We start from the raw sequence: 18,776 nt of genomic DNA on the forward strand, positions 1-18,776 counted from the left end.
ATGTTTTTTTATAGTTGTTGTAAAAGGGATTAAGTTCTTGATTTGATTCTCAGCTTGGTCATTGTTGGTGTATGGCAGTGCTACTGATTTGTGTACCTTGATTTTGTAACCGGAGACTTTACTGAATTCATTTATCAGATCTAGGAGCTTTTCGGATGAGTCTATAGGGCTTTCCAGGTATATGGTTATATCACTGGTGAACAGTGACAGTTTGACTTTCTTTTTTTTCCAATTTGGATGCCCTTCATTTATTTCTCTTGTGATTGCTCTGTCTAGGATTTCCAGTACTATGTCGAATAGAAGTGGTGAAAGTGGGTATCCTTGTCCTGTTCTAGTTGTTAGGGGGAATGCTTTAAACTTTTCCCCACTCGGTATGATATTGGCTGTGGATATGTCATATATGGCAGAGGTCCCCAAGCCCCAGGCCACAGACTGTATTGGTCCATGGCCTGTTAGTAACTGGGCCTCACGGCAGGAGGTGAGTGGCTGGTGAGCAGGCATTACCACCGGAACTCCGCCTCCTGTCAGATCAGTGGCAGCATTAGCTTCTCACAGGAGCATGAACCGTATTGTGAACTGCGCATGTGAGGGATCTAGGTTGCGCAACCCTTATGAGAATCTAACTAATGCCTAGTGATCTGAGGTGGAACAGTTTCATCATGAAACTCCCACCCCACCGCACAGTCCATGGAAAAATTGTCTCCCACAAAACCAGTCCCTAGTGCTGAAAAGGTTGGGGACTGCTGATATATAGCTTTTATTACTTTGATGTAAGTCGTTTCTATGCCTATTTTGTTGAGGATTTTTTGTTTTTAATCATAAAGCAATACTGGATTTTATCTAATGCTTTTTCTGTCTATTGAGATGATCATATGGTTTTTGTTCATAATTCTGTTTATGTGATGTATCACATTTATTGACTTGCTTGTGTTAAACCATTCCTGCATCCCTGAGATGAAACCTACGTGATCATGATGTATTATCTATTTGATGTGTGCTGTTGGATTCAGTTAGCTAGTGTTTTGCTGAGGATTTCTGCATCTATGTTCATCAGGGATATTAGCCTATAGTTTTCTTTATTTGTTATATCCTTTCCTGGTTTTGGTATTAGGGTGATACTGGCTTCATAGAATGATTTAGGGAAGATTCCTTCTTTTACTGTCTTTTGGAATAGTTTCAGTAGGATTGGTACCAGTTCTTCTTTGAGTGTCTGGTAGAATTCAGCTGTGAATCCATCTGATCCTGGACTTTTTTGTTGTTGACAATTTTAAAATTATTGATTCTATCTTGCTGTTTGATATTGGTCAGTTCAGGGTTTCTATTTCTCCCTGATTTAATCTAGGAGGGTTGTATGTTTCCAGGATTTATCCGTTTCCTCTGGATTTTCTAGTTTATGTGTGTAAAAGTGTTTTTAGTACCCTTGAATGATCTTTTGTATTTTTGTGGTGTCAGTTGCAATCTTTCCAGTTTTATCTCTAACTGAGCTTATTTGGATTTTCTCTCTTCCTTTCTTGATTAATCTTGCTAATGGTCTATCAATTTTGTTGATCGTTTCAAAGAACCAGCTTTTTGTTTTATTCATCTTTTGTATCTTTTTTGGTTTAATTTCATTTAGTTTTGTTCTGATCTTTGTTCTTTCTTTTCTTCTGTTATGTTTGGGTTTAGTTTGTTCTCGTTTCTCCAGTTCTTTGAGATGTGACATTAGGTTGTCAATTTGTGCTCTTTCAGACTTTCTGATGTAGGCATTTAATGCCATGAACTTTCCTCTTAGCACTGCTTTTGCTGTATCTCAGAGGTTTTGATAAGTTGTATCAGTACTATTCACTTCAAAGAATTTTTAAATTTCCATCTTGATTTCATTGTTGACCCAAAACTCATTCAAGAGCAGATTATTTAATTTCCATGTCTTTTTATAATTTTGAGGTTCCTTTTGGAGTTGACTCCAAGTTTTATTCCACTGTTGTGTCTGAGAAGATACTTGATATGATTTTGATATTCTTCAATTTATTGAGACTTGTTTTGTGGCCTATCACATGGTCTGTCTTGGAGAGTGTTCCGTGTGCTGACAAGAAGCACATGAGAATGTATATTCTGCAGTTGTTGGGAAGAGTGTTCTGTAATACCTGTTAAGTCCATTTGTTCTAGGGTATAGTTTAAGTCCATTGTTTCTTTGTTGACTTTCTGTCTTGACCTGTCTAGCACTGTCAGTGGAGTATGAAGTCCCCCACTATTATTGTGTTGCAGTCTATCTCATTTCTTAGGTCTAGTAGTAATTGTTTTGTAAATCTGGGAGCTCCAGTGTTAAGTGCATATATATTTAGGACTGTGATATTCTCCTGTTGGACTAATCCTTTTATCATGATATAATGTCCTTCTTGATCTTTTTTGACTCTTGTTTTCTGAAAGTCTGTTTTATCTGATTCAAGAATACCTATTCCTGCTTGCTTTTGGTTTCCGTTTGTGTGGAATATCTTTTTCCACCCCTTTACCTTAAGTTTATGTGAGTCCTTATGTGTTAGGTGAGCCTCTTGAAAATAACAGATACTTGGTTGGTGGATTTTTTTTTTTAAACCATTCTGCCATTCTGTATCTTTTAAGTGGAGCATTTAGGCCGTTTATATTCAATGTTAGCATTGAGATATGAGGTACTATTCTATTCATCATGCTAGCTGTTGCCTTAATACTTTGTTTTTTTTCACTGTGTTATTGTTTTATATGAGATTTACACTTTAAGGATGTTCTATTTTGGTGCATATCAAGCTTTTGTTTCAAGATTTAGAATTCCTTTTAGCATTTCTTGTAGTGCTGGTTTGGCAGTGGCAAATTCCCTCAGCATTTGTTTGTCTAAAACAGACTTTATCTTTCCTTCATTTCTGAAGCTTAGTTTTGATGAATACAAAATTCATGGCTGACAATTATTTTGTTTCAGGAGGCTAAAGATAGGACTCCAATCCCTTCTGGCGGGTAAGGTTTCTGCTGAGAAATCTGTTAGTTTGATAGGATTTTCTTTATAGGCTACCTGACGCTTTTGTCTCACAGCTCTTAAAATTCTTTCTTTCATGTTGACTTTAGATAGCCTGATGACTGTGTGCCTTGGTGATTATCTTTTTGCAATGAATTTCCCAGGTGTTTTTGAGCTTCTAATATTTGGATATCTAGCAAGGCCAGGGGAAGTTTTCTTCAATTATTTCCTCAAATAAGTTTTCTGAACTTTTAGACTTCTCTTCTCCCTCCAGAACACCACCTAGTTTTAGTTTTGGCCATTTTACAGAATCCCATATTCTTGGAAACTTTGTTCATTTCTTTTGATTCTCTCTTCATTATCTTTGTCTGTCTGGGTTAATTGGAAAGCCTTGTCTTTGAGCTCTGAAATTCTTTCTTCTACTTGTTCTAGTCTGTTGTTGAAACTTTCCACTGCATTTTGTATTTCCCTAAGTGTGTCTTTCATTTCCAGAAGTCCTGACTGGTTTTTCTTTATGATAGCTATCTCTCTGGAAAATTGTTCATTCATATCCTGAACTCTTTTTCCATTCGTTATGTTGGTTTTCACCTTTCTCTGTTATCTCTTTGAGTAGCTTAATAATCAGCCTTCTGAATTCCTTATCTGGTTTTTAAAGATTTCATCTTGGTTTGCATCCATTGCTGGGAAGCTAGTGTGATCTTTTAGGGGTGTTATGGAACCCTGTTTTATCATATTACCAGGATTACTTTTATGGTTCCTTCTTATTTGGGTAGACTATTTCTTCAAATTGTTCTTGAATTTAATATTGATTTGACTGTGTGTGTGTGTGTGTGTATGTGTGTGTGTGTGTGTGTGTTTGATGGAGTCTCACCCTGTTGCCCAGGCTGGAGTGCAGTGGCGTGATCTCTGCTCCCAGCAACATCCATTCGAGGCTGACCTCAGCCTCCCAAATGCTGAGATTACAGATGTGAGCCACCGCACCCGGTTGACTGTTTTTTTTGTTTGTTTGTTTGTTTTTTTTTTAATTTCTTTTTTTCCTTCTGAAGGATATGACTTTAATGTTTATAGTTTATTATAGCCTAATTTGATTCTTGGTGCTTTTAGGGGTAAAGACTCTCTCTGTATGAGTTCCTTAGTTATAGAGAGTCTTTGTGCTCTGACTTTTCCTGATGCTAGTTATAGTAGTTATGTACTTGGTGTGTGGGCAAGTTTATTGTCTCCTATGGGGTTGGAATGGCAAAGATCTCTTGAAGCTTATTTTATTCTCTCATGGTGTACACTTTTTTTTTTGTTTTTTGAGACAAAGTCTCGCTCTGTCACCCAGGTTGGAGTGCAGTGGTGCAATCTTGGCTCACTGCAAGCTCCGCCTCCTAGGTTCATGCCATTCTCCTGCCTCAGCCTCTGGAGTAGCTGGGAGTACAGCCTCCCGCCACCACACCTGGCTAATTTTTTTGTATTTTTAGTAGAGATGGGGTTTCACCGTGTTAGCCGGGATGGTCTCGATCTCCTAACCTCGTGATCCACCTGCCTTGGCCTCCCAAAGTGGTGGGATTACAGGTATGAGCCACTGTGCCTGCCCATTGTGTACACTTCTTTTATTTATTTAATTTTCCTCCAGTATTTTATTTTGTGAGTTGATGATTTAGGCTTCAGGTAAGGGGGAGAGATATCCCTGGGTAGACACTGGTTGCAGCTGAAGCAGGTGGGTAGATGTAATACCCAATGGTGGGAAGAAATTCCAGTCTTGATGAAGTTGGCTAGGGTAGTTCTCAATTTGATGTGCTGAGGTTTTATCAGAGTGACGGGTGGGAGCTACCTCATCTCCCCTGCCAGGCCAGCAGGAACGCTATCCACTTTCTAGCCTCACTTCTGTCCCAGTGTTCCAGCTATTCAGATCAGACAAGCACCTCTTTTCATCTGTAGAAATGTTTATGTTCCAAGTAGAGAGGAGTTGTGACTGCCTTTCATGCAAACCTGAATCTGGGGAGTGCTCCTCCTGTGGAGATGCTGTCACCTGAATTGTTCTAGGAAGGCCATCTATAGGTGCATACATGCTGCATTCCTGTGGGAGAAGCCCCAGCTGTGTCTGCAGTAGTGTACTGGAGGGGACAAGAACACCTTCTCCAAGACCCTTCATGATCACAGAGGCTGCCTGCCTATTGGGGTAGAAGTGTAGACTTTCCCTGCTGTGCCCAGCACTATAATTGTGTCTCTACTGTAAGAAACTCCTCACTAGCAGAAAGATCTGTGACTCAAGGTCTGCTGTTCAGATTTTTTTGTCCCATGGGGTGTTCCCTTGATGTGGTGCTCTCCCTCTCCCCCTAGGAATGGGACTTTATGAGAACCAGACTACAGTGATTGTTATTGTTCTTCTAGGTCTAGCCACCCAGTGGGGCTACTGACTCTGGGCTAGTGCTGGGGAATGTCTGCAAGTGATCCAGTGATGTGACCAGACTTCAGGTCTCCCAGCAGTGGATACCAGCACAAGCCCTAATGGAGGTGACAGGGGAGTGATGCAGACTCTGTGAGATTCCTTGGTTGTAGATAGGTTTAGTGTGCTGGCTTTCTTGTATGCTGATTATAATTTTAGTGAACTTGTTACGTGGACAGACTTAGGCCCTCTGGTAATAACTGAAGTCACGCCGTTGATTTCTCCTTCCTGGGTGCAGTGTTATTCTACCTAGAGGTGCCATAACGGACTGTGTCAGTTGGTCTCTGACCAGGAGGTGGCACTTGTAGAATAGCACCAGCCACAGTAGTAGCAGTGGGATTTGAGCTTGCCCTAAGTTTTCTGGGGGAAGTATTCTGATTTCTCATGCAATGGGCGGGGCTATAAAGCTCCCAAAAGTTTATGTCCTTTGTGTTAAGCTACCAGGGCAGGTGGAGGGGCACAACCAGGTGGGGGCAAGGTTAGACGGATCGGAGGGTCTAAGCTCTGACTCTCCTTCAGAAGGGCCTTTCCTGTGAGGGTTTGTGGGGTGATTTTGGGCTGCAGAGGTAATGTTCCAGAGGGGAATAGAACTGCCTCTGCTGCATAGAAGAGTTTGCAAAGGGAGTGGGGGTAGCCAGTGGCAGTAAGCCTCACCCAGCTCCCATACAGTTGGTGAGGCCAATCTAACTGCCACAGTACTCCACTAACAGCAGCAGGTTTAGATTCAGGCAGTCTGCACACAGAACTGAGACCTGCCCCAGGCCATCAGCTTCCCCACAGAGATAGCAACCTCAGCTTTCAGGCCACACACCTTCCCACCTGCCCACAAGGCCAGTGCCCAGCTCCTGTGCTCACTTGTGTCTGCAGTTTACTTCCTGCTCCCTGCCACTTCCCTCTGCCACCATGCTGGTCAAAGGAGTTCTTCCCCACTTGAGATCATACCACAAAATTTAGTTGGGAACTTCTTTCACCCTGTGACCCCTCCCTGAGCTTGTTGGCTGACTTCCCCAGTGGCCCCTGTAAGATATAGTCAGGAATGTCTTCCCTCGTTTCATGCTGGAGACTGGGAATGCCTGCAAGGCACTTTCAGCTGCTGCTTCCACTTTTATAGTTCATGTTGCTCTCTAAATCCATTCCAGTTCAGATAGGGTTAAGGCCTTCTCCCATGGTCTGGATTTTCAGATTCCTTGGTAGGGATGTGTACTCTGGAGACAGACTCCCTCTCACACTCTGAGGACTTACAGTTTTTCACCAGTCTCATGGAGCAGGCTGCAGCCTGCCACTTCTTTCAGAGAATCTGTGGATTCTTTAGGTTTTTCTGTTAAGTTCCTGCATTGGTTCTTGGGGGAAAAAAATCACAGTGTGAAATTCTGCACATTATTCTGTGCTTCCAAGTGGGAGAGACATGCTAATACTGCCTCTAGTCTGCCACCTTGGAAAAAAAATCCATTTTGGATTAAAAAACTTTTTAAAGGAAAGAGAATGAAATTTACTAAATTCTAGAAAAGAAAGGACTTGAAAAAGAGGAAGAGGAAAGAAGGAAACACTAGAAATCATACATATCTGAGAAGTACAAACTAAATAGTAACTAGATGAGAAAATTGGGGCATTTCCCTGATTTGGTGAGGAACAGCCATGACCACCAAGGTGAGACCATTGGCTATCATATTTGCAGTTGTTTTCTGTGTCAATTCAGCCCTATAGTTATAAAAAACACTTGAGTGATTTGGGGGTGAACTGAGTCAATAAAAAGCTATCCTTTCAGTCTGACTGTTGCTTTACATCCAAGTCCCTGTCAGCTCTTTAGGGTAGCATGAGAACCCCAGGCCTTAAAATTCAAGTTTCAGCTAGTTTGCCTCCACAAGGCTTGAGAGACAAACCAAAGCCTTCGGGGAGTGTGTGTGTATATATGTGTGTGTGTGTGTGTGTGTAACAGTACACATTCTACAATATTTCTCTGTGATGATTTGGGTGGAAATCTCATGCATATTTGCCAATAGCTGTGGTCCCATCACTCCTTGTTGGATATGGAGCATCTTTATATGATCTTGTTCACAGACTTTGGTGGGTCAGATTATGAAATCATAACTCTTCAAAGAAAATCTTTGAGGGCAGGATGTAAAGTCCACTGGAAATTACTAGGAAATATGAGGAGCTCTGAGTTCTGTTCTTAATTTTCCCAAAGCCTCGCCCTATGACTAGAACAAGAGATTTCAGTGTTTGCTGGTGAACAATCTATCAGTTTGGACACTTAAAAATTTCTATGGAGTAAAAAGAAGTGGTCACATTTACCCATGTCACCACCAGTAACAAATAATCCCAAGGTCCTGAGCCCTATGGCAACTTCTTCCTGACCTAAACCCCATTTGAGGACATCTGGGAACCCAGGTACTCTAATTTCTTTCATTCATTCAGCAGCATTACTGAATTTCAGTCCCTATGGGGGTTTCAGGAATGGCTGGGGATAGCCATTTTCTCCACTTCAAGCAGTAAAATGTGCTCCTTGCTCTAGGCAGGAACAGCAGAAGTCTTAAAAGGTTTTAGATCTCAGTTCTCAGCACATGTTTACTTCACAGAGCAGTGTTTACTTCACAGCAGGCGATCAAGTAATGTTAAAGTTGAAAGAGGATCTGGCTTTTAGGGTACACGAAGGTTTGACAATTTCTTTAGACATCATTAGATTCTCTCTAGTGTATATGCTTTTAAAAAAAAAAAACCCAAAAAACAATCCTGGAATTCTTAGAATCCCAGAATTCTGGGAAACAAACAGAAAATTATCAGGTTGGAGTGATTCTGCTTCATGGCTCTCCATAGATAATTTAAAAGTGAATGGCTCTGTGGTTGGTCAAGCCACAGATGAGTTCCTTAGAGACCATTGGGAATGCATAGTTAAGGCCTGATGGTGATCAGGCCTGTTCTAAAGTGAGTTGTGGTGCTAAACACTGTACCACAAGCACACATGATGGAAATCTATCTTTGAGCCTAGAGTTAGTCCACCCTCCCTTCTTATGGTGAGCTCTAAACTGCTTTGCAGTGAAGAAAACATTCTTAATAAAGAACCCCACATGAGGAAGGGATGCCCACGGTGCCCTCAGAGAAGGCTGCTGTGACTCCAGAGGCTGTTAACATGCCTGGTTGCACCCTCTTGGAGACCATGTCCTTTTCTCCAGAGCACAGACCTTGCTATGCAGGGAAACAATTACCCATGTCTTCCTAGGCTTCATCAGTGCAGGGACTAGTTGTATTTTTATTCATTACTAGTATAATGTCTGACACAAAGTCAACACTAAGCACATAAATGAAACAGAGCTTCTGTGAATGAACTTGTGCTATCATTCTAGATGTAAGAGTCATAGTATCAAGGGGTCACTCAGAATACCTGCTGCTATTAGCTCTGTTGAGTTGCAATTCTGCTCACTCCTCCCACTATTAAAAGAAAACTAAAGGAAGTATATGTATTTATGTATGTGTGTGTACACACATCTGTATTATATATACATATGTGTATATGAGGCATATATACACACATTCATATATTCATATATTCGTATTCATATTCATTCATATATGTGTGCATGCATCTACATACATACCTATATATGTGTATATATAGCAAAGTTATAAAAGCAAACAGCAAATTGAGACAAATATATGCAGTAAATATGAAAATATATAATATCCTTATTGTATGATGGGGAATATCAGCTAAGTAAAATGGAAAGAGAAAGAAAATTTGCTATTTCAAAGTTAATAGTAGCCTCTTTGTATATAATATGACTGCACATTGGGATTATCTTGGAAGATTTAAAACATTCTGATGCCTGAATCTGACCAGAAGGTTCTGATTTAATTGGTATGGGACATGGCCTGAACATTGAGTTTTCAAGAACTCTCCAGGTGTATTAGTCTGCTTGGGCTGCCATGACAAAATGCCACTGTGTGGATTAAACAACAGAAACTTATCTTCTCACAGTTCTGGAGGATAAAAGTCTAAGACCAAGGTGCTGGCAGGGTTGCTTTCTGGTGAGGCCCCTTTTTCTTAGCTTGCAGGTGGCTGTCTCTGTGCTGTGTCCTCACATGGTCTTTCCTCCATGTGCATGGAGAGAGCGTTCTGGTGTCTTTTCCTCTTCTCATAAGGACTCTAGTTCTGTTGCATCAGGACCCCTCCCTTATGTCTTCATTTAACCTTAATTTCCTCCTTAAAGACATTATTTCCAAATGCAGTCACACTGGGTGTTAGGGCTTCAACCTATGGGTTTTGGGAGGACCCAATTCAGTCAATAACACCGATGTGGAGCTAAGGCAGCAAAGCATTGGTCTAGGGGAAGACAGCAAATCATTTTGAGGAGATTTTGTTACTGCTGTGAGAAACCACTCTGAATCTAAGGCAACTTGTTACTTCTTGCCCTAGAAGTGCCCCAGGGAAGGAGGACCTTTCCTTGTGATTTGACAGAAGATCACTGTGGAGAGGGAATGAGGGTCCTTTCATGAGGAATGGGATCAAGATTTTGACCCCTGATTTTTTGATAGATAACTTTCTAGCAGATTGAGATGATCTCAATGAAGGTCACTAGCAAGAAAAGATCCCGAAGTATCCCAAGAAGAATCTTTCATGACAGAAGAGGGAGTCTGTTAATCTGGACTCAGTGTGAGGCCGTGTTTATAGCAGCAATTATAAAAACAGTGGCTGATTGCCCCAGGACTCTTTTACCCGAAGTAATTTTGTTGGTCTTGCTCAACGTGTTTGGCTTCAAAGTAGGTGGCATTCAGTGATGGATAGTCCCACCAGGGTGTCATGGGTGGGAGAATATCGGTTCTCTAATGGAAAGATGAATAGTAGTTTGGCAACAAACAGTAGATGTGCATCCTTCTTCCAACTCAGGTGTGAACTCCTTGAAGGCAATGACTGTACTTGGCTGTACAGTTTCAACATTCTTTGAAGATATTCAGTGTAATTAATGATCGGTTCACTGCACTCTTCTCAGCTGAGGCTTGGCCTTAGATGCTCAGTTTCCCTGCCTCCAAATTATTTTCTTGGATTTGTGAGTGATAAGTCATTGGAATGGAAAAAGTCTTCATACACAAGTACCTTCTATGTACTGAAAGAGAAAGGTAAGAGGTGCCTCAGCCTTAGTGTTCAGCTTCTGGGACCCTTTGAGCCATGGGGGCAGAGGCTGCTGGCACTCACCCTGGAAGACAGAATTTAATCCAGGTCTCAGCCATCCTTGAAGTCTTTTGCATGCTCTTGGTGAGTCTGTGTGAGCATCACTTCAGATGTGGTGAGAAGCTTACATGGAAACTATTACATCAAAACATTTCATTTAGTTGGGGGACTGTTTGGAAAAATCCTATTTTTTTTTTTTTGAAAGAACAAAGAGAAGTTGATGAAAAGATTTGAGGTTATAATGACCAAAGTCTCCACTGCCTTCCTTCCTTCCCCTCCCCTTCTTCCAAAATGAGAGAAAAGAAATAAAGCTAGAGAAATATCTGGAATATAATAAGTCTGGCAGGCCAGGCTTTTAGTGAGGATAGCGTGTCATTGTAATACCTTTTAATTACAGCTGTATAATTATAAATAGGAAAGAAATTAAAAGATGAAAATGTGGTTTGTAATGAAATTACCATAAATACCATGGCAAACTTTAAAGTCGTCATGAAAATTCATAATACAAAAACATGAATGTGGAGGTTAATTTCTCCTAAAACTAGAAATTAAAATTTTGTGGACTCGTGGTCTTCCTTGTTAGCTTGGCATTTCCTCCTGAGTACACATAAGCACTATTAGTCATGCCGACATAAACAGACCTTTAAAGAGTTAGAGTCCTGGTTGGCAACCCTTATGTTCTCCAGGCCACTTGGGCAAGCTGACATATAAATGACTCAGGTTCCAAAGACAAATGGTGGAGACATGAAAAGAAAGCTAGTCCAATTGCCTGGACGTTTTTGATTACTTCTTCATTTGGAAGCAGGCGTGTGTTTTGTTTGTGATACACGAGTTTATCTAGCCTTCTTTATTTAAAAGCCCATTTTACTTCCCCGTTGAACTGACACATTTTCATGATTGAGGATAGGGGATCATAACTGCAAATTGCTACATTGGTCCTGAGGCCAAAACTCAAGGTAGTAGATTGGAGCACTTAGACAGCTTACATCATCCTTTAGTGCCTTCATGTTTCCCACAGGCTAGCTCCTGTTTGTTGAAATACTGCTAATGGGGTCAATATCATGAGGTAAACTTCCTAAGCCTGTTCCTTAGCTGCACACTACTAAGACATCTTAAAAATGTGAAACCTTGATTCAAGGAGAGATCAAATAAGTGAGTCTGGCTCACTCACTATTGCAGACCTTTCTCTGACATTGTGAAAATGCTTAACACATGTCCAAGTGACGGTAAATTGTGCCCTCTTTTTGCATATGAAAGAGACTCTTTTTCTCAACCAAGAATAATAATTTTGCCATTTAAAAAAATACCATTGGCTTATGGGCTAGCACAATCAATTAAGAGGTGTAATTTTATGCCTCTGCTATGAATAAGAAGTTATGCTGTGATAGCTACCTGAAGATAGGACAGCAAAGTAAATTTGAGGATGCCAAATAGAAAAAGATATTGAGGAATAAAGGGGGCAAATTGGAGAAGGCCTTGTATGCTGGACTTTTTTTTTTTTTTTTTTTTTTTTATAGATAAGGAGACCCATGGAAGGTGTTTAGGCAAGGAAGTGACATGACAAAAGTGGTATTTTGGGATAAATTGAAAGAGAATAAGTAGGAAGGTGTTCACTGCCTGCCCTGTAGATTCTGTGGGAGCAGGAATACAGTGGCAACTGCCTGACCTTAGTGTGATTTTGTGGGAGCCCAGCTGTTGGGAAGCGACTACTAGGGCTGGGTAGAAGGTCTGGCTCCTGAGAGTTCTCTCCTCCCTCCTCTCACTGTCTCCACCCAGTAGGCCATGAGATTTCAAGTGAGGGATATAGACCTCTAAGCAGAGCAGTGCCCCAGGTGGAAGAAAAGGGGGTTCTTGGAGGGCCGAGGCACCTGGCTGGGGATGTTTGCAGCTCTGTGTCATAGTAGAGGTGAAGTTTGAAATGGGCTCGAGGGATTGGTCTCATTTCTCCATCCCCCTTTTTAAACTCTGAGGAAAGGATCAATCTAAGACCTAGGTGACTTTGATTGGCCCCTCCATCCGGAGCCACTTTGCTAGCTAAGCCAGCAGATGTGCTAAATACATCTGGGGAAAAATACGGATAAATTAGAGGAGTTTGATTGCTATAAAAGGAAGATAAGCTGAACGACCTATGGCAAAGGAAGTTACAATTAGTGGTCCAGAGACATAAGAATCTAAAACAAACATAAATAGCCACAAAGAGGGGAAAAGAGAAAAATATCAGAAATAGCAAAAAGAAATGAGCATCACAAAGAATATTCAACTAGAGAATTTGGTAATAAGAAAACAATAGATGAAATGAAGAACTCAATAAAGGGACCGAAGAGCAGAATGCAAACCTTGGATTAACTAATCAATGAGCTGGAAGTCTCAAAAACCCTAGGCAGCTGTAAGAAAGAGAAGGACTACAGTGTTTTTGAAAGGACAAAAGGTTAGCACTACCCTTGACAAGGATAGAAGAGGCCCTCAGGCCTAAAAATTAAGAAAAAAAATGAGGAATTCATAAAAAAGAGAATTAAACAATATGGAATATAGAAATAGAAATGTCAGCATGATAATAATCTCAGAATGAGCCTGGGCAAACATGGTGAAATTATAAAAAATAAATTTTTATTCTCTATAAAAAAAAAAAAAATTAGTTGGATGTGGTGGTGCGTGCCTGTGGTCACAGCTACTCAGGAGGCTGAGGTGGAAGGATCGCTTGAGCTGGCAAGGTTGAGGCTGCAGTGAGCAGTGATTTCACCACTGTACTCCAGCCTCCAGCGTAAGCCACAGAGCGAAACCCTGTCTCAATTGAAAAAAAAAAAAGTCTCAGAATGAGAGACAAACAATAAACGGTAGTGAAAGACTATTTTGAATTAACGATAATCTATATAGAAATACAGATAAAAGCTTTAGATTGAAAGGGCTTCTCCAGTGTTGTACAGTAGAGATAAGAAAAAAAAAAAAATCATCAGGCCTGTAATCCCAGCACTCTGGGAGGTCGAGACGGGCGGATCACGAGGTCAGGAGATCGAGACCATCCTGGCTAATACGGTGAAACCCCGTCTCTACTAAAAAATACAAAAAACTAGCTGGGCAAGGTGGCGGGCGCCTGTAGTCCCAGCTACTCGGGAGGCTGAGGCAGGAGAATGGCGTAAACCCGGGAGGCGGAGCTTGCAGTGAGCTGAGATTCGGCCACTGCACTCCAGCCTGGGTGACAGAGTGAGACTCCGTTTCAAAAAAAAGAAAAAAAAAGAAAAAAAAATCAGCATATTACATTATTGGGAAATTTAAGAACTTGAAAAAAGATTCCTGAGAGCGAGAGCAAATGACCTTGAAAGGAACAAGAATAAGCTGTCATCACACTTCTCAATAACAACACCGGATGCAAGGAGACAGTGCAGCCATACTTCCAAAGCATGAGAATGCTGCTCCTGGGTTTTATACCAAGGTACATTATCACTGAAATGCAAGGGGCGAAATGAAGATGTTCTTAGGGATGCAAGGTCTGAGAATGTTTATCTTGCAAGGACATGCTTTGAAATGCTGCTGTAGGACAAAAGATCATTCTAGGAGGATGTTAAGAATACTGGAAATGTGTTAGTCAGTGCCCAGTTGGGAAGACAGAAATAATTTTAGATCATTCAAACTGAAAGGGATTTAATGTGGGGTGTTGATTCTAAAGATGTTTGGAGGAGCAAAAGGGAAAGGGTGCTCTACCCAGAGCTCAGGGAGCTGCTAGCATACCTGGGAGAGAGTGTGTGAGCCACCCTCACTGGAGTCACTGCTGGGACCATGGAGCCATTGTCCACCAGTGCCACTGAAACCACAGGGCTGGCACTGAGCAGGAGCCACCTAACTCTGCTGCTGCAGCTGAGGCAGTGTCAGAAACAATGGGCCCAACCTTGTTTCTACTTGCCAGTCAGGTGCAGTTCCCCCAGACTGGCAGAACCAAATTTAACTTTAGCTGTCAAGGAAGTCTGGGGAATGTGGCTTCCTGCTTACCTGTCTTCCAGAGGAGAATATAGGACAGTGAGTATGGGATTAGGGCCAACAGACAAATATCTGACCTCGGAGCTAAGGATCTATAAACAAACTAGAAAAGTTAATTCCTGTCTAAATAAAGGGAACAAAGAAAGAAGACAAGAAAGGCACACCCATTATAATCTAGAACAAAAACTGACAATACCAACAGACCAATACCAACATGACCAACTAAAGCAACTGTAAGATACCACTTCATGTGCATCGGAATAGCAAATATTATAAAATTGAATGATTCCAAGTGTTGGCAAGAATTTAGGGGAAAAAAGGAACACTCATGCATGTGAGAGCTAACTGGTGCAGGCACAATCTAGCAATACTTAGAGAAACCAAGGGTGTGTTTATATCCTGTATGATCCATCCAGCTGACTCCTGGGAATATATACCAGAGAAACACCTGCAACATATTCATAAAGGGCCATAATTAATTGTGTCCCCTGCTGCCTTTTATGTGGTAGGAGACATGTAGATGAGAAATTAGGTGTCTATCACTAGGAAGTTGAATAAACAAAATTTGATGGAGTACATACTATGGAATATACACCAGGTATATAGGAACACTATGGATAGACAAAACAAGGGATAAGTAAAAATACAGATGATCCCCAACATAGGATGTTTCGACATAGATGTTTTGACTTTGTGATGGATGGACATTGATACACATTTAGTAGACCATACTTCTAGTACGCATACAATCATTGTGTTTTTTGCTTTCAGTACAGTATTCAGCAAAGTATATGAACTGTTCAACACTTTGTTATATAATGGGCTTTGTGATAGATAATTTTGCCCAACTGTGGGCTAATGTAAGTGTTCTAGGCTAAGCTGTGATCAGCAGGTTAGGTATATTAAATGCATTTTCAATTCACAGTATTTTCAGCAGTAACAGGTTTATCAGGATGTAGCCCCACCATAAGTCAAGGAGCATATGTGATAAAAAGTAGAATGAGACTTTTAGCATAATTTACTATGAAAAATAACACACATACACAAAAATCACGACATGGCTTTTAAGAATAGTGCAGTGGGTTGAATGGAATGTCCACATTCCCAAAAGATATGTCCACGTTCCCAAATTTGTGAATGTGATTTTTTTGGGTAAAAGGAGTATTTGCAGATGTAATTAAGTAAGAATCTCGAGATGAGATCATCCTGGATTGTCTAGGCGGACTTTAAAATCCAATGGCAAATGTGCTTATAAGAGACACACAATAGAGGCAGAATGTGAAGACAGACAGAGATTGGAGTGATTTACAGGTTGAATGTACAGAGCAAGTATACAAATGTATACAGAAAGCAGAGCTTTGGCTAAGATTAGCTTTATGGCACAGATAAACTTATAAACTGTATTATATATAAGCCACAAGCCAAGGAACACATGGAAACACCAGAAGTTGAAAGAGGCAAGGAATGGAATCTCCCCTGGAGCCTCTGGAAGTTCTGTGACCCTGCCAGCACCTTGATTTTGAGACTTCTGCCTTCCAGAGCTATGAGAAAATAAGTTTCTGTGGCTTTACATCACCAAGTTTGAGAAAATTTGTTACAGCAGCCACAGGAAGCTAATTCAGATAGCTATCCAAGAACATATATTGGCACACATTAGAGTGTCTATGGTGAGGAAGTTTAGGGGAGTGGAGAGGATGAACATGGGTAAAAATAAAATGAAAAAATGAGTCTTGCACAAATTAATGAGGCATATGACCAACTCCATGTACCTGAGGTTTTAAAAATGTAATTTCCCATTTCAATTTACCATTTCCTTTACATTCTAGAAGGATTATGTATTTTCTATCTTTGCTAATTGGGGTTTTTTACTTTCAAGGAGTAATCTGGTCAGGGACTGTATATTTGTCCATAAAGTTTCCTGATTTTCATGATAATTGTTTTCAATAATAATTTCATAATTGGATGAGCTCTTCACATATAAGATTATTAGCTATAAATATATTAGCATATATAAGCTACAAATATATATTATATGTCATATTAGCTACAAATATACAGTATTAAGTCTGTTGCTTAGCTTTTTCCTTCTGGGTGATATATTTTTGACCTACACAAGTCTGGAATTGTTATGTAGTTAAATGTGTAACAGAGTGTTCTTTACAAGTTTACCTGCTCCATAAAGCAAATATTAGGCAAAAGTCTGTTTTCTGTATACATTTATATACTTGTCTGTGTACATTTAATCTATAAATCACAGTAAAAGCAAATTAGCAGAGAAGGAAGTAAATGGTCTTGATTTGAAATCCTCCCGAATAAAATCTCTGCAACAAATAATAGCCCTAAGAAACTGTTGGCTGGTATTTACGGTGAAATTTCCTTTGTATGTTTCATTCTTCATTCATTTACACCCTTCAATAAAAGGTGAATTTGAGAGCTTCTTTGGGCAAATACTATTGATATAGACAAGATAATAAATAAGGACATAGGCAATGATGGCCCATGGACTTCAACTTCAACAATGAAGATAATTCAAATGTGGGTCCCCTAGAACATGAATTTTTGTTGGTTTGCAATCCTTATTTCTCACAATTCTGCTTGGCCACAAGAATTGAGACTCCACCTTCATGCTCTTTTCTGACTAGTTCCTGATGGTTCCGAATTGGTTTCCTGTGGCTGCTGTAATAGGTTACCATAAACTTCGTGGCTTAAAACAACACAAATTTATTCTATTAGAGTTCTGGAGGTCAGGACCATGAAATCAGTTTCACTGTGCTAAAGTTACAGTGTCAGCAGGCCTGGTTCCTTCTGGTGACTCTCGGGAGAAACTGCTTTCTTGCCTTTTCAGCATCTAGCGGCTGCTTGTATTCCTTGGCTTGTGACCCTTTCCTCCATCCTCCGAGTGTATCACTACCATCTCTGCTTCCATCATCACATCTCCTCCTCTGACTCGAAGTCCTCCTGTGCTGCTTTCAGGAGGACCTTGTGATTACATCAGGCCCACCCAGATGATCCAGGATAATCTCCCTATCTCAGCATCCTTAACTTAATCACACCTTCGTGTCCTTTTTGCTAGATATGATAACATTTACAAGTCCGGGGATCAGGATAGGGACACATTTGGGGACTGTTATTCATCCAACCATAGTTCCTGACCACAGAGAGGCATACATTCTGAATTTCAATCCCACAACACTGAAGGGCCTAGATTTGTCGTGTTGCAATGAGCATTCCTGTGGTATGTCTGGGGTGAGTACTAGGGCTGCTGTTAGCCCACCAAACCACAGGCTTCCTCAAGACCTGTCATGTTGGGTCACATTATAGAATTAATATTCTTCCTGAGGTTCTTTTTCCTGTTTATGACCCCAGGTCCACAGCTGGCCTAACCTTGGCAGCCTCCTACTCTGGTGGGCTGCATGGTGTCACCTCATTATCAGCCAAAACGGCCAGGGAACTGGCTATGATTCACAATGATGCCTCTGCTGACTGCAGTGGATGAGACCTCTGGATCTGGGCATTGGCTGTTTTGCAGCCCACATTCTTCTCTTCCCTTGGTCACATTACAGTTGCAGTATTATTACTGTTGGCCATTCCTTCTTGAGGACCAGGGTCACAGCCTTTCCTATCCTGCTTTGTCCTGGCTCTCTCATCATGAGTGATGACAGCTTGCAACCAAACTGTGAATGCTGTCCTGGGAGATCTCTCTGAAGGTTTCTAGATCTCTAAAGCTATAGTGTGAGATTACAGTCAGCTCACCTGGGGTCTACAGAGGTTGGATAGCAGTGACAGGAGATTACTTTGGCAAACTGCGCACTGGGGTCTTCTTCTACACTGTTCCCTCTTTCCCTTTAGGACCTGTCCTCGCTCCAGGTATTAGGTAGCTATTGCTGTGTAAAAATTACCCCCAAACATGGCAGTTTGAAACAAACATTATCTCACAGCTTCAGTGGGTTAGGAATCTACACGTTCTGGCTATAACTTCCTGTTCTTCACAAACCTACAGTTAAGGTATTGGCCAGGGCTGGAGTCATCTCAATGTTCAACTGGGGTTGGATCTGCTCCCAAGCTCACTCACATGGTTATTGGTAGGCTCAGGTCCTACTGGCTGGGAACATTGGGCCTCTCTATAGAGCTATTACAATATGGCAGCTCATCTTCTGCAGAATGAGGGGTGGCGGTGGGGGTGGAGGGAGAGAGAGAGAGAGAGACAGAGAGAGAGACTAAGACAGACGCCATGATCTTTTTAATTA

General features: G+C 41.0%; 1 long non-coding RNA gene and 1 pseudogene across 1 annotated transcript in view; both read left to right on the plus strand.

The window, feature by feature from the left end:
• LOC112635211 overlaps positions 1-18,776 on the plus strand; it is a 100,079-nt gene that overhangs the window by 41,948 nt on the left and 39,355 nt on the right. The gene's annotated exons all lie outside the window — the stretch shown is intronic.
• Positions 12,965-13,058, plus strand: LOC112635705 (annotated as a pseudogene).

This window comes from Theropithecus gelada, chromosome 11 (assembly GCF_003255815.1).
Source record: "Theropithecus gelada isolate Dixy chromosome 11, Tgel_1.0, whole genome shotgun sequence".
Taxonomy (NCBI): Eukaryota; Metazoa; Chordata; class Mammalia; order Primates; family Cercopithecidae; genus Theropithecus; species Theropithecus gelada.